Raw genomic sequence first — 18,045 nt, 5'->3', positions numbered from 1 at the left:
AAATCTGAGAAGAAAAGGATATTTTTGTACTTGTCTGCATGACGGAAATGTAAACTCTGGGGGTATTCAGACTCTTGCTAAATTAAACTATGCTGAGAATTGTTTTTGAAACAATGCCCTGTGGACTTCGCTCTGCCTTTCACTGTTTAGATATCATGAATTTGGAGAATGTTTCAGTGAGAAATACTGTGACTAGTCTCTTGCTTATTGGTATTTAACATGGTTAAAGGCTAAGATATAACCTAAGATAGGTGTACATGTGAAGGAAAACCAAATAGAAAATCATTGTTTATCCATATTGCTTTATCCCAAATGGGACCTGGAAAGGTCTCTAGAAGAGCTAGAAATTACTCTATTTTTTGAAATTACTCTAATTTTTGTGTCAGTGACACAAAAAAGACAGGGAGTAGTCTAGCATAGAAATTTACTCTTTAGGAGCTTCCAATGCAATGTACCTCTCTGTAAAGAAAGTTAGTTTACATAAATGTTACTGAATACCCGCCAAAACTTTTATGGGTTTTTTAACCCATAAAATTCAATGGATGTCGTACTTCATGGGATTTCCAGAGTTTAAATATGCTGTGAAATTAAAATGAAAAAGCAGTATTTCCTTCAATTTACCATTGAAAACATTTAAGGGATCAGAAGAGGGCAATAAACTAGGAAAAAGTAGCATTATATGGAGTTTTTTTATACATATTAAAGGTAAATCATCATTGTTTTAAAGGTCAGAATATAGATTGTACATCATTCTTCTTCCCTATTTCTATTCTTTTTTTCAAGTTATAATCACTGTAAGGACTTCAAATAAAACATAAGCTATCCAAAATGATTATGTTTGCCATAAGGTGGCACTATGAATTAAGGCAGTGACATGGCTTGGAAAATTCAATTTAATTGTTTACTTCCAGTCTTTTCTCTTATTTTAAGTCATAAGGTTCCATGAAGGACAGGTCTCAGGCATGCAAAATATCTAATCTACATGGATTTAAAATTCGTAAAGATTCATATATTAAGAGTCAGAAAAGACAAACTGCAATTTATGTTAAGCGGTTAATGCTAATCAGCATTTTCTTAATATTGCCATCTAGAAACACTTTTCCTCTTCTGAAGATCTAAACACCCACACTTTAAGACTCCTTTAAGACTGTACAATGCTGAGGACAGAACAATATCATGGTCCCATAGCTTTCAGATGCATTTATCCTGAAGGAAAGAATTTACAGTATATCCCATTTTAACAACAAAAAAAGTGCTTCAGCAATATTAATCTGCTGAAGGATAGGTCATACAAAGGATCACTTAGTGCTCACTAGCTCCTGATATGGGCAGCTAGACATCCACAGAATGGCTGAGGTTGGAAGGCACCTCTGGAGATCATTTCCACATTCTCTTAAAACTCGAGCAGGCTGCTCATGGCTGTGTCTGGTTGCATTCTGCATGTTTCCACGGATGGAGGCTCCACAATTTACCTTGGTAGCCTGTCCCAGTGTTTGACCACACATAACATAAAGAATCTATGCTTTAATGGAACCATCTCTATTTCAATTTGTGCCCATTGCCTCTTGCCCTGGCGCTAGGCAACACTGAGAAGATCCCTCCCTGTCTTCTCAATACAGGAGTTAAATTCACTATTGCTATTAATGGATCATTTGCTTTTTGATCTAAATCCAACTTGATTATTGTTCTTAGTTTTATTTGTGCTTTCTGAAAACCCTTAAGAATTCCCTAAGCTGTTTGGTCCACTACACCATAGAAATTGCTAGAAATAGATATATGAAATCATTAAATGAGCTGTTAAATCATTTTTATTTGTGAGTGCCCTGAACTTAAGGTTTTTTCCCTCTTTATACTGGGTGAGCTGTGCCGATCTTTGTTTAGTCTAGTGTATTCTTTGCTTCTCTTCAGGGCTGGAGTACTGGTGCAAGTACCACAAGACATCTGCCTGAATGTGCTTGTGACCATAAATTTCCTCTGTCATTCTTAATGTTGAGTTTGACACAATGAAATCCCATCTTGCCTAAAAAGCTCTCAATAATTCTTTGCTTGCCTTGAAAATTACTCAAATTAATTTCTCAAATTAATATGTCAGATTTTTTTTGCAAAATGAGCAATTTGACATGGTCTGCTGTTATGCTTAGTTGACAAAAATCCTGTGCTTCCACCTTGTGATGCTTTCAGTTGTGGTGACACAAGACAGATATTTTTAGGATTGTTTCAGTTAGTCTTGAAACTAGCAGTAGGAGAATATAACTACAAAAGTATAACAAGATGTTTGTCATAAATGAAAAAAAGATGGTTTACTTCATCCATAGTGTATGATAGATTATAACCAAATATATGTTCTCTGTAAAAATAAGCTAAGCGTTATTGGTTATAATAAACCACACTTACAGATGATTCTAACATTTCTGTTTGTGATTGCTAAGTTCATATAATATCACAGGTTCTTCAAATTTGCAAAGTCAGGACACAAATAATCTAATATCTTGTTTCCCATTATATATGCAACTGGCATTTTAAATGTTTCCCAACACAAAAGGTGTGTTGTTCCCAACACAGTGTATTTTAGTAAAGAAATTTAAAACAAAATTATTCTACACGTTCTGCAGCAGCTTTTTAAGCAATTTAATCTTCTCTGCTTTCTCTCTTTTGCGTCTTTGCATTTTGATGGTCATAATCATTTTTGAAAACATATTTGATATACTCTGAGTGAGAAATCTAATTTAGCAACATTGATATTACATGGATCAAACAGTTTCAAATTGTTGTTATTATTCTGCTAGAACAATTAATGTACTGAATTTATTTCATTTTTAAAGTTTACTTCCCATGACAAAACATACTAGCTCAATTTATTTAATTGCAGTTTTAATTAACAGTTTGCCAGTACTTGGCCTGGGGACAAAATCAAAAAGTTTGACCTACAAAGTTTTTAATGAGTGAAGTGTAAGGGCTTTACAAAATCCCTTGGCAGCAAACAGGCAGAAATAATTCAGAGCCCTTACCTTAGATAAAGCTAAAATTTGTGAATAGGGAAGAGATTCAGGAAATGAAACCACATGAATTATGGATTCTTCATTGTGAAAATCTAATGCTTTTACAATGGAACCTCAGATGACTCCCTGTTGCAGGAAGCATTATTTAATATCTTCATTAATGACATAGATGGAAGTATTGAATGTGCCCTCAGCAAGTTTGCGGATGATACCAAGCTGATTGGTGTGGTTGACACACCTGAAGGATGGGATGGCATCCAGAGGGACCTGGACAAGCTTGAGAATTGGGTCCATGTGAATCTCACAAAGTTCAACAAGAGCAAGTATGAAGTGCTGCACCTGGGTCAGGGCAACCCCCGGTGTCAATCCAGGCTGGAGATGAACAGATGGAGAGCAGCCCTGGGGAGAAGGACTTGGGGGTGCTGGTGGGTGAGAGGCTGGACATGACCCAGCCATGGGCACTCACAGCCCAGAGAGCCAAACGTGTCCTGGGCTGCATCCAAAGCAGCGTGGGCAGCAGGGGAGGGAGGGGATTCTGCCCCTCTGCTCTGCTCTGGAGAGACCCCACCTGGAACACTGCATCCAGATCTGGGGTGCCCTGCACAGGAAGGACGGGAACCTGTTGGAGTGAGTCCAGAGGAGGGTCACCAGGAAGACTAGAGGGGTGGAGGAAAGGGTGATGGAATTGGGATTGTTCAGCCTGGAGAAGAGAAAGCTTTGGGGTAATTGCAACTGTCCAGTACCTGAAGGGAGCTTACAAGAAAGATGGATTTTTTACAAGAGCGTGTAATGATAAGACAAGGGGGAATGGATTCAAACTGAAAGACAGTAGGCTTAGTTTAAATATTCGGAAGAAATTCTTTACTGTGAGGCTAGTGAAGCACTGGAACAGGCTGCCCAGAGAAGCTGTGTATGCCCATCTCTGGAGGTGTTCAAGGCCAGTCTACATGGGGCTCTGAGCAAGCTGATCGAGGAAAAGGTGACCCTGTCCATGGCAGGGGGGTTGGAAGAAGATGATCTTTAAGGTCCCTTGCAGTCCAAAGCATTTTGTGATTCTATGATTTAATTTTTCCCTTTAAAATAATCCTCCTGCAAAAATGTTGCAATGCTATCCTCTTCTTTTTTGCTTTGGGAATGGAGAAGGAGGCATGAACTGGAGTGGGAGTGGCAGGTGTGGAAACGAGTATCTCCTTCCCATCTCCTTTATATCTTCATGTGTTGTCTTGAATCAAGTATCAAGTTCACGTTATACAATGCTGTGTTTACAGCAAAGGGGGCCCTTCCATGACATTTGTCTGCAACTACAATCTGCGTCTTCTGCCCAGATGCAAAATCTGATTCACTTGATCTAATGCAGCCATGGAAAAAAATTCCTAGGAAAAACTTTCTGTGAGTAATTCATCCTTAGCTGATCGCTCTACGAGGCTCTATTAGAGAAGTAATTTTTTGACCTTTTTGTGGCCGAGAAACCAAAACCAGAACAAAAATCTGATCTGAATTGATGCTTACTTCAGCAAGTTTTGGAAAGTATTTTGTCTGACTTGGTTACACGGTGCATGGAATAACTCCTTCCCTTTCTGATATACCTGTTCTGAAACAATAGGCAACTTTTGGATACAATGGTGACTAAAAAAAAAGGCAAATTTTTGCTTATAAAATGTAATTGAATTGAGAAAAAAAGAAACTAACTGGAAGTTGTAACCAAAATATTAATATAAATGCCTTTTTACTGATACTATTTGATCCAGGCTAGCATTTACTGTAAGCTGAAGTATGTTTACTATGTCTATTCATTTAAAGCAGCATTAACTGATACAAGACTGGATAATTGTAGAAAATAAATAAATAAATAAATAAATAAATAAATAAATAAATGTCAGCTTTGCAGTGCAGTGCATGACCTCATCTTATATTAATCTTTGAATGTCTGGTACTGACTAGCTACAGGAATACCGAAGAATGCCATACATTTTTAAATGCAGAAAATGTACTTGTGTAAACATTCCCCCCCGAAAAAGGATTTCTGCTTATATGAAAACAAAATTTAAAATAATTGCTTGAATTGGGCGAGTATAAAGGATAGAAGGGAACCAGGGCAATAACTTGTTTTGTCTCCATTAATAATATATAATTTTACTAAATACCATAATCCAGAATGAAAATACGTTTGCGGATGGATACTTAGAAGATTAATGAAATCATGGTGCAACAACAAAACAACCGCTCAAGCCAGGTGCCTTCGAGAGGGACCCAGAACAATGGAAAGCCTGGGCTTTTATGCCCACAGTGTTTAAGTGCACGAAAGTCTGGGGTCATGGTCTCCTGCTGACATCACAGGTCCACAGGTCCCTGTGCCCTTTGTTATAAAAAGGGTCAGCACCAGTTCACAGCCTCTTGCCTTGGGCTCCCTTCACCCAGGGCTCCACCGGCAGCTGGCACTGCAGCTGCAGGTCAAGCCACCTGCACTGGATATATTTAGTAACAGTTCTGTGCGTGCAAACAAGAAAAGAATGAGGGAAAAGAACGGCAATATGGGGAAGAACATAAGAAAAGAGCTATTACTCTTCTAAAATTTTAGATGTGTAGCTAAACTTGATTCATGTTTAGCTCAGTGAACTACACAATCTTTAGGCGTCAGTCTTCACATTTCCACAAGCATTATGAAAATTTTTTAATATGATAAAAAATTATATAAATATGATAAAAATATATTTAAATTTGATAAATTTAAATATATGATAAAATATTTAAATATGATAAAATATTTAAATAATGACAATGATAAAAATATTTAAATTTTATATGATAAAAATGATAAAAATATTTATGATAAAAATATTTAAATTTTTCACATATAAATGCAATTCCTATTGTAGTGCTTTGAAACAGACAATAAGTAGTCAGAATAATGTGGATATCTGTCAACACATAATGATCTGTTCAAATTCTATAATATGCATACCAGGACAAAAACCTAATTCTGACTAAAATTTAGATACAAAACATCGTGTGATGACAAAAGAATTGATGAATTTTGGTACTATGCAAGAAAAGGCTTCACAATTTCTAAGGATAAGAAGATGGCTGTAGAAAATGGAACAAACTGTCTCTTTATTTATTTATTTAATTCTGTCTTTTAAACCGGCCAAATATTTCAAAGTGATGAGCCCAGGAGCATATCTAAAAGAAAATACTGAAGTACTGGAATTTCTTTGCATATTTATTCTTATTTTACAAGCTTACACCACCTTCTGTGTATACGTCTGGAAGCTTTTGGACATACCTGAAAAACCTCTACTGCTACTCTATTTCTCATGGCCATCTTTGATGGAAGGAATGCAACCAAAATAGTATTCAAAATGCTACCTGGAACTGAGGGAAGATTCTCATTGATAATACTTTTCTTGTCACAAACTACTTCACCCTCTTCACTGCAATGGCAGCCTGTCATATTAGGATCAAGTTCCCACATAGTCTATTGACCTGTACAAAAGGGGAAATTTAACAGTTGGTTCCATGTTAACCAGCAAGACAAGCCTGATAAGAACACAAACTAATTTGAAAAAAACCAAAATGTCAAGTAAAACATAAGTAATGCAGTTAGACTGGATTAGTACCTTCAAGCTTACTATTTCTTTCAGCAATGTTTGTTCTTTCATTATTTTTAATGATCAATGAACTTCAATATTTTGATTGATTTTAATCAAGTCTCTTTATTTTTTCTCGGCAATGTAAGGGTTGATTTGGCAAAATCTTAAATTTTCCAGTGCAGATTTTCCCTACTGTAGTTATTTTCTTTCTTAGTGCTTGTTTCACTCCTGCATTGGATTTTTTTGTAGCCAACTGCAGTTCCTCAGGCTACCTTTGCAATGAAATCCAGAGGTGTGATTGTAAAACATGTCTTGATAACTGATCTAGCTTTAACCTCACCAGTTTGCTTAATGAGAGGAATGAAATTGCTGCCTGTGTATTCAATAGTGGATGTCCTTGCAAAGGCAGTTCTGCTTCTGTGAGTAGTCAGATAGATTACAGCTCTATTGAGTATATTCCACCTGTGCTGCAGTCACAACAGCAAAGGTATATCAAGAGTTTATGTAGACATAACTCAACAAATAGACAATTAATAAGGTATAAAAAAGTTTAGGAGTGGCTTCAGAAATATTTTTAATCAGCATCATGGTGGGTGCTGTCAAAGAAATCAATAACTTACTGCAGGTAAATGAAACTAAGAGATTGAAATTAGACAAATAGAATGAAAAGCTGATTTCAATGACATTGTACTCATGAAGTTCTGATAAAAACTTACATCAATATACTGAAAGTTGACATGTAAGGAATATGATTTCTATACATGGAGAGTAATAAACTTTGATCAGATCATTATTTTTATTACAAAATGAAGGTCATATGGCCAAACAGTACAGGCAAACATTGTTTAAGCTACTCTAATCAGGTGCCTGTGTATGTTTATGTACTTGCATTTTACAAGAAGAAGTTACTGTCCCAGGAAGATTTTGCTAAACTTCCAGACTAAACCCATACAAATTGGAAAAAACCATCTGCAGCTATGTTAAATTAAAGTGTAGGGATTTTTTTATGCAATCTACTGAACTGATTATCCCCTTTCCATCCTGAAATTTCCAGTACAGTTTATTACTTTGTTGTATGACTGATTGTGCACTGCCCATTTCAATTTTAGTGAATGAAAGAGTCATTCACTAAAATGCATAAAATGTGCTGGGAATTTCTGCATGCTCTGGAACTGGAATGTATAGTATATAGAGTCCTTTAATTCAGAGTCCAGATCAGTCTGGGAAAAAAAACCCCAAACAACTTGACAGATAGAATATAAATATTAGCATGATTATATCTACATATACAATTACTGTTGTTTTTACAGAAGGAAGATAAATATAGCCTTCTAATGTTCCTTGTACTCTTCTTGGAGAAGCTCCTGGAACTTCTCTCTGAAGTGACATTGCAATTCCCAGGACTTATAGCCTAGAAATTGTTTCTATGGCAGCTTTAACATTTATTTTTATAGATATCTCTACTGAGTATTAAAATATGCCTCATGAGACTGCTTCTGCACATCTGCTGAAATATATACATCCTGGAAAGTTCCTTTCATAATTACCAGAGAGAATCCTTTTACAAGTCAAAATAGACAAATTCTCTTTATCTGCATAAAACACAGACCCTCAAAGCCTGTTCTTTTGTAACACGTAATAATGATCTTTAGGTAGTTATGGTGTCATTTCTTTAATATGCATGAAAAGTAGATTTAAGTTTTTAAGGTAAAAGTTGTAAGTTGAAATTGCAACTTAAAATGCTATAAAATAAGAAGGCACTTCTTAATTCTTTTTTATTCAAAAATTTGAGGAATTCTACTGTATAGTAAAGCATTCTACAGTCTTTTTATATTTCTGGTGCTACATAAGTACTGATTCAAAGAGACATTACTAGTGTCTTTCCATTGGTTTTTGCTATGTTCTCCACATTATTTACATGGATGGTTCCACAGATGCTCAAAAAGTGTAGATTTCAGAGATTCCAAGGTCAGTAACAACGTCAATAAAGCACAAAGAAGTAGAAGAGCTCTTAGATGTCACTGATATGTATTTCTCAAATAATTTGTAATCTGAAATCTAGAGTATGAGTAGTTTCTTAGAGTTTCTAAGAGTTTCTCAGCTGCTTTACTAAGAAAGCATGATATTTAAATATTTCTCTTTATAGGTATTTTCTGTTTTCTATATGCAATATTATCGTGGTGATATAATAATAATGATGTCATAAAATGCCAGGAAATACATTTGAGATTTTTTTTTTAAGTATTTAGCAGTAGGCAGATGAAATGAGATGAAAAGAACAAATGAAATGAGAGAACATGCAATATATGCAATATAATGGAAAGGATTTATATGTCTTTATATATAAAGTGGTAGTAAAGTTAGACTGGTATAACTGTAAGTGAAAATCTGTGTAAAGCTTTGCAGGGTTATATTCAGACCTAAAACTGGGTACATTTAGTCAGAAGCTCTTGAGGAGTTTCTTTGTATTAATTCTAAGTAGCCGATCTATTATATTTTCAAATTATGAACATCAGGATTAAGACATTTAAAGCACAATTTCAAGAAGTTGAAAAACACAACAAATTTTCAGTATCAAATGTTTTCTATGTTGTACAGGCAACAGAGTATTAAAGATTCAGCAGAAATGTTAAGACAGGCATTGAGGAATGCGTTGGTTTTGATAGGTTCAGTAGTTGTATCTGACTGATCTATAATGCTCATTTGAAAGAAATTGACCAAATCAAGGAACTGCCTGGTTGATACTAACAAAATTTAAGTGGTCTTTACAGTAACAGTCAGTCATAGCTTTGTAAAAGTACTAATTATTTATATTTTATTTCTAGTGATCATTATTTACAGTTTTGTTTAAATACTAGGCCTAAGTAATGTCTTTGTTCCTATATTTCCTATATTTTCTGCTATAGAATGTAACCCCTGTTGAAGCAGAATTATATGAGAAGTGACTTTAAAGGTGGCCCCTTATTGGACTTAAGAATAAAAGTTTTAGGCTTTTAGAGGAGGCAGAAAAATTCTGATTTTGTTCTTAAATCTTCAGACCTGAAGACTTGCATGGTTCAATTCTTTGGAAAGAATAATTTGTATTTCAATATTATCAGCACTCAGATTATTTAAGAATAATTTACCACCAGAGCAGACTTAGAACAGTTCCTGCAATGCATAGGTGCAGCAAGGAGAGCCATTATACTGAAGTGAGATGTTAACTATAAAAAAGCACAAGTTTCACTGTGTTCCTGAAAATGAATCTGCATCCAGATGTAATAGATTTAAAATTTACCAGTCATCTGAATATTTGCTCCGTAGTGTCTTATTACTGAAGTGGAGATTCAGTTAATATACTTAGAGGAGTTTTTATGTTTCTGAGTTTGTTTGAGCATATATTGTTCTCTGAACTATTAGAGCTCCAATGAATTTTAAATTAAATCGATGTGAGACCTATGAGTAGCTGTCATCCCAAAGTTAGTGCATCATTGAATCATCACAAGTTTTCTCAGAGTTTCTCCATTGATACTGTTCACTTAATATTCAATTAACAATATTTGTCTTCAATAATCCAAAGAGCCAGTGGTAGTTACATAATTGCTTACAGAGGGAGACAATGATTCAGAGAATCCAAGGCTGAGAAACAGAAGTATATTTAATTAAGAGTTCTGTTTTCTGCTAACATAGTTTCTGAAGGACAAAACACAACTGAAGTTTCCCATTGATATTGAACGCTAATATTAGACCACACACACTAGCAATAAGAATTGTCACTATGATAATCCTCTGAATCACTCCAAAAGAGGTGTTAAACATTCTCTTTTATTAACAGTTAATCAAAACAGGAAGCTACTGAGTGTGGTTAGTTTTAAATATGTCTGTTTGAGGAGTTATATTGAGGTTTTTTTTCCTTTCCCAAACCTCAAATTGTCTGCTTCAAGTAATTTAGAAAACACCAAGGACAATTTCTTTCTTTTGAGACTGCAGTCATACTTCAGAATGTGCTAGTATTACTAAATGAATGATAATTTTTGTAATAACACTCTTTGTAATAAAGTGAGTTTAGTAACACAGTATTTTAAAAGTGATAGTTAATAATTTCCAAGCACCAGCACAGACAATCAGATGCTGTCTGTGCAGTTCCTGTGTAGTTGTTGGTAGGCTTTTTGAAAAAAGGCTTGCAATGCCCATCACACTCAGCAGGGAAGGTTTTACTCTGGGCAGTGTGCAGGAGAAATGAAAAAATTCTCATAAGGTGAGTAACAAACAATTTTTACTTGCAAACTTTAGAGCATCCAGACAGAATAAGGCACTTGGAAAACTTTCACTTGGCAAACTTTAGAATAATCAGACAGAATAATGCACTTAGCAAGTCATTGACTGGATTTTTTGGTCTGGTTTGCAATGTATTTCAAGAAGAGGAAGGTAAGAAAAAAAGGGAAAGGGAAACAGACAGAGAGAGAGAGAGGTAGATAGTTACCACTGTATGACTCAGCGTGGTCTCAGCAGAGTTTAAATCCGGGGTAGAGGAGCATGGTATGTGTCATATATCTTGCAATCCTTTTATCAGTTCTGACCTTCTGGGGCCCTTCCCCAGGTGGGCCTATGCTAATTTCAGCATCAAAATCTTGTCTCTGCGCTTTACACAATGCCAGAAATAACTGAATCAGGTGAATCTGAGGGCTGCTGGTAAAATGAAAAGGCAGACAGATATTGGGAATATTTTTCATTTCATGCATTTGGGTGAAAACCAAAGCAAAATGATGTGGTCAAGTGAGACGACAGATCTACCAAATCTGAGCCACAAAAAGCAGACTCTCATGGTATCTTTACTTATTATTACTATTATTATTGTTTGTTGTTGTTATTATTATTTTAAAATTTCCCTTATAGAATCAGAGATAAACTAGATATCCCAGATACTCATAAAAGTTGTGAACTACCCCTTTTAAGGTCTTTCTTTTCTTTTCTGTCCTTGTTTCCATAGTCATATAAATTATAAGAGAATGCAGAAACACCAGTTATCAAATTAAAAAAATGAAACCATATTTATTTAATTCTTTTTTTATTTTATTCTGGCCATGTAGGTGAAGAATTGTTTTATGAATGTAATTTAGGGTAATGCATGTCTTCTCTTTATATAATCAATCCCACAATCTAAAACAAATGCATACATTTAGTCAATTGAATGCAAGGTGTTTGCTAGGTCAGCTTGTGTTTGGCATTGTTAATGCTTCCCCGTAGAAGAAAAAAAATCTTAACTAAATATGTAGTTATGCAGAATTCTAACATCCAGCTGTGGATTCATCAAGATGAAAGTTATTCAAACACCTCTTTCTTGCAGTCCTATGTATGTACACAAACAGATGAAGCTTTTGAAGGTGCAAAATGATTTTCACATACACTGCTACTAAGGTTTTTACCTTGAGAAATTATAAATTTGAAATAGTAACTGTAAATAATAAGTTTAAAGATTTTTTTTTTTACCTCAGAGATTTCCAGAGATTTCTGGAATAATGTCTTATTCAGAGCACATGAATTTTGATGGTTTTTTATGTATCATCAGCTACTGGCAATGTAATTTGCCAAATAAGTTTGGGTTAGATTCTGGCTTTAGTAGTTTATAAAAAATGTGAAATTGGCCTTGGTGTTTTTACATCTACTTACATGTTTTTACATTTACTCTTTGTTGAAAGATGAAAAATAGAAAAAAGTTGTACTGTAAATTTCTGTGGCTGATCATGAAATTCCAGGTAGCTCATTGACTGTTTATTGAAACTAAACAAGCAGAAAAAAATCACAGAAATTGAAACTGTAAAGTAATTATGGTTCTGTAAGAGACATGATGTTACTCGTGGCCCTACACTTACGTAAGCACGACAAAATAAAATGGAAGTTAGCTGAGAATTCATTGTTAAGTTTTTTTACATATCTCTGAGGTAAAGGAAAAAGACAAAGTATGCCCCAAAAGCATTAGTCACCATGAATTATTTTTGTAATCTATAGGGCTTTGTAATAGAAATGGTGGTGTCCCTTTGAATATGGAATAAACTTTGGCTTTGCTGTCATGAAGTATTTTCCAGAATTCTTTTTAAATAGAATTTATTTAGATGACTTTACAATGTTAAATAGTGAAAAGAGAGAAAACTTAACAAAAAATTTGAGAGCAAGACTTATAACAGCTCATACCTGACTCAGCGGTCTGGTTTATATTTATCTCCCATGTGTTTGATTGTAATTCTAAAGCCAGTAAGGCTGCAGTGTTGTGCACTGGTTTACAGCTACATCCTGGGGAGATAGCAGAATCTGAAGAGAGAGATAGAAGACTCACAGTAAAGAATGTAACATCTTTTCTGTGTCAATCCCAAGACTGCATTATTTTTTTATTATTCACATCATATGATTTTTGTATGTTGTATGCTTGGTAGTGCATCTTTCTTTCCTTCCTCTAAAATAGTGCAGCTAATCTTGGGTTTCTTAAACCTTTCTTCACCAGTGCCACGACCAAAGTCTGGCTTTCTAAAGAAAACTAGAAAGGTTCCCTAGATAAGCAGGACCAACATTGTCTTTAAGGGTTCAATTTTTATACAGGATTTGTAAGTGGTTACATTAGTAGTGAAACTTAAGCTCATATATGAAGTGGGTGTTATCTAAATGGTCTAGAATCTTTGAAAAAAAAATTATTACTGATATGGTGAAAGGTGCTTGAGTCCTGACCATTGAAGTTTTTGGTTACTAATATTGCTTTCTATAGGGCAGAAAAATGAAATTGGCTTCATTAAACAGTTTTAAATGGAGAAATGTGAGGCATTAATTCATAACTGAGTAATTATTTGCTTAATTATGAGAACAGTTTTACATGATAATCTCAAATAATCCAGTAGTTATTGTACTATAATAAACCCAACAATTTAGCTGATTTGTCTCTGGCCCTTGACAAAGTTCAGTCCTGTTTTTAATAAGTGCAGTTTCTACCCTTAGTACCCCACATTCATAAAATGCAGCAAAAGGAGGTCAGCATTCTCTTGTCTATAGAATGATTTTCACACGCATGGACCTAGAATATATATAGTGAATCTTGAATTAGGTATTTGTACTACTAGCCGTCAAGTTCAAAACTATATTTACTTTGAAGCAGTTTTTCTGGATACTGCTTCTGGATACTGCTTCTGGATACTGGATTGCCTGCTTGGCCAGGCAATCCCCGACACATAAGCTTTGAGACTCCTTAACCTTTCCATCTCCTCTTTAAGTAGTACCATCAGTGGTATCAATTCACCTATTTGATTTTACCTTTTCCTTATCAGAACTTGCAAATGGATTTCATTTTTGCCAAAATAAATGATTTCATTTAGATAAACATAAATTTATCTAATTATCGAAAACCTTACTTTGAATTTCAGAATTTTTAACAGGGAAAAATTCTTCTTATGTTGCTGCCAGTGTAATATTTGTGGAGTTTTGAAGCATTTTCAATTATGGAGTTTGCTTTGGGTTATGTAGTATAGGTTATCCTTGAAATATTTTCCTCTTATTTTGAGAGTATTTAGTTAATGTTAAGAACTAATGCTAAGACCTTAGATCCTCATGTCTTCTTTGTATTTCAACAGTTCTTACATATTTTAAGCCTGAGGAGCAAAAAGAATGAAAAACTGTATAGGGTCTGAGACATAATTAAGGATAAAAGATTTACAATTGCTATTGAACTGGAGTTGGAAGAGGTAATATTTAGCGTATTTACTTTCTATAAATCCACTGAACCTTCCCCGTAATTCAGACTGAAGTTCTCCTTGGAAATACAAAGGTATGAAGAGAAATGTGGTGGGATGAAAGCACAACAGGGACAAAGAGAATTCTTTGCTGCCAATTTAAGCTACACTCTGTTAACTGGTCTGGCTGGAATGGAGCTAATTTTTCTCATAGCAGCCCTTACAGGTCTGTGCTTTGAATTGGTAGCTAGAAATAGGCAGATAACACACCAGTGTTTTGGCTACTGCAGAGCAGTTCTGGCACAGCCTCAAGGCTGTCTTTTCAACATTCTCACCCCCATATGCCAGTAGGGTTTGGTTATTTTGTTTTTTGTGTGGGGTTTTTCTTTTGTTTTGTTTTTAATTAAACTTCCTTTTTTTTTTTTTTTACCCAGGTGTTTTCTTCATCTTGCTTTCTTTCCCATTGTTCTTCTGAGAAGGGCATGTGAGGGCACAGTTTGGTGGGCACCTGGTGGCCAGCCAAAGTCAAAACACCACAGCTGGGCAATGTAAAGCATCAGAAAGTTTTAGTTTAAAAACAAAGTAAATAATCCTGCTCAAGAATCTGTTGTACAACAATTTTATTCTGAATAAATATAAAATTATTTTTAAATAAAACACCTAAAACTAAATGTGAAATATACAAATTTTTCTTTTTTATTGTATAGTGGAAAACAAGAAGGCTGTGTAAGCTACAGCCAGATTAAATATTCTTCTTTTACTGCTCCAATTCTACTTTTAATCATTGTTTTTCTGCATGCATAAATACAACATCTAACCATTCAGGTGAAGATGTCCTTATCCACAAGTAATTTTTTAAAATAGCTTGTCTTCTTCGACATATGGTGCTTATACAATACCTTTTTTTCAACAGAACAGAGAAACAAGTTTTTCAAAACAGAAATACAATCACAGATAATAATATAAGGCAACCTAGCAAGATGATTCTTATTCAAGTTGTATTTTGGCAGTATGTCTTACCCACTTACCTGCAGGGCTCTATAGCCAGAGGAAAAGTCATCTTTGAAAGGTGATTGATGTGTAGGTTACTAAAATTGTAAGTGTTGTTTGTATAGCTGTGTATAGCTTCTACTGGCTGCCTTTCTTCACTGTTCAATATTCTCCCACCAAAAGTACAGTGGAAGATGTCCACCTTTTAAATACATGATGGATGTTCCATAAATACGTTAGCATGGATGAATCAACAGCTGTTAGGCAAAAAAATGAGATGAACATTTATTTCATATACCAGGCAGTTGTCAAGCAATATTAATATCCTTTAATCAACAGAAGAGTGCAAAACAGCTGCTGAAAGGACTATGATAAACAGATGGCAAGAGCAGTAGAGTCAAGCTGGTATTGACTTAACCCCCTTTATACAATTTCCCAAGCTGCATCCCTTGGGAAGGACTTGTACTGGAAAATAAGTTTAGATTGAACTTTCCCTTTAAAACAATAGCATATGACAGCCTACAGTAATATCCCTACGTTTTTTTAGTTGGGTGCACTGCATGAATGAAATTAATGGACCAATAATTTTATCAGGCAGGAAGTAGCTGAAAATTCATTCATTACACATGCTGCTAGAATACATAAGACTCCTGAGGGCCTATGTTTTTGGAGAGTAATAACGTATGTTTGGTTACTTTGAACAAAACCATGTTTATCTGGTTTGGTTTTGGGATTTTTTTACAAAGTCTAAGCTCTTGTTTTTCCACTGCACTGTTAAAATCTGCATTTCAGACTAAGAACTGGTTCTTTCCTAAACACTGGGGGCTTGAAATTCATATGTCTTAGAGAAGATCTTATTAACATGCAACAGTCGTTGCTCAAGGCTCATTGACCAGCTTTCCTTTTCCATAAAAATATAATGCCAGATTCTACAGTAATTTTCATTTACTCCCCAGGTAAACTTTTGAATGATCTCTGTAAAACCAATTTGAATAACATCTGTTTCTCCTCCCAGTTTGGCTAGATGCTGACTGAAATACTGAAGAAATTTAAAGCAGCATGCTGAATTACACTTCCAGAACAGTTGTTTCTTTGGACTAGAATCAGCAATCATGTTTCTTAGACCGAAGGAAGACATAGAGATTTTACAGTTTATATTCCAATAAAATATAAATTAGTGATGCCAGTCTTCATAAAATATGTGTGTTACATATTCCAACAATAGCAGAAGAATATACTTTAAATTAAATACCTGGCAATACCCTTAGGTTACGACTTGATTATTTTCATTTCCAAAAGTTAAATAAGATGCTTAAAGAAAGGGACTTTTGTACTTCAGCATCATCATGAATTACTTCTTAGAGAACATTTATCCCTCATGCTATATTTCTAATGGATACTTTAATTATATTTTAGGCTTTTTAATTACAACTTTAAATTTTATTTATTTAATTTAACTAGTTGCATGAAAAAAATTACTCATTTAAATATAATTTAATTAATACAATAAGTTTGCATTAGCCAATTTTTAATTTGGATACTAGAATTGAAAATAATCCAACTAATTGGATATTCATTTTTATGGAAGATATGTAAAATAAGATGATAGGCTAAGATTCTTACACTGATTATTATTTTACTTCTCAGTAGCACAGAAAATATCAGCAAAGCTATTCAGCAATTCCATACAGATATAAGAATCTATTGAGGGTACATTACTAAGAGGCAATCCATTTCTGTAAACATGTGCATGCAATACTGTCTTAAGTATCTTAGGATATATGAGATTCTTTCACAGGATTTTAAGACATGATTTGAGCCTGTGCTCTTCTGAATCAGCAGTCTATCTCAAAAAGGGTGATCCTTATTTGTCTGAAGTATCATTGGACTCCTCTGCTCCAGAACTGAGTTCCACTTTAAAGTATAAACTCTGGAAATAAAATGTCTTCATATTTTAGCACAAGGTATCATTGTACAAAAGAAAACCAGACAAAAACCCCAACAAAATAAACAAAAAAACCCCAAACAAACAAAAAAATCCCCCCGAAGTCCACAAAAAATCAAACTAAACAAAAACAAAACTACCCCAAACAAAACAAAACAAAAAAACCCCACCCAAACTCAACCAAATGAACCAAACACAAAAAAAACCCCCTTAAAACCATAAAGAAAACCTACAAAATTAATTAAAATTTGGCTTAATACCTTTTAAAATCACAACATAGTTTTGAAACTAGGTGCTTACCTCTCACTTAGATCTACCACTACTATTTTCCAACACTACTTGGAAATCAATAAGTGTTAAATCAATAAGTGCCAGTGTTATTTTGCAGTATGATATGGGATTTGCCTTCTTAAAACAAATCATTGACTTGGAAGCTGCCACATTAGCAGTGGAATTTATGAATGTACTACTTTACCAAAATTCCTACATAAGTTCCTTTCATATAATTTATGCAATTGTAAACTCTTTAAAAATGAAAGCATCAAAATTAAAGAGCCACTATATGGTTAAATAGCTTCTGCACTGTATTTAAAATTGTTAAATTGATTATCTTAAAAATTTTGGTTCCTCTGACAGCCCTCTATAACTATAAACATTATTATTCATTCTGTAACATCAAACAAAACAAAAGTGTCTTAAGTTCTGAATAGTAATAATGTTTTAAGGCATACATTGTCTCTCAGATAGCTAATATGGATGGATTTTTTTATTATTTTTCTTTTTTTTTTAATATTCACCAAGAGAAGTTGATGTGGGTTGGAAAGGTGATC

The sequence above is a fragment of the Aphelocoma coerulescens genome, assembly GCF_041296385.1.
Source record: "Aphelocoma coerulescens isolate FSJ_1873_10779 chromosome Z unlocalized genomic scaffold, UR_Acoe_1.0 ChrZ_unloc_scaf_2, whole genome shotgun sequence".
Lineage (NCBI taxonomy): Eukaryota > Metazoa > Chordata > Aves > Passeriformes > Corvidae > Aphelocoma > Aphelocoma coerulescens.
This window is presented reverse-complemented; position numbering follows the sequence as displayed.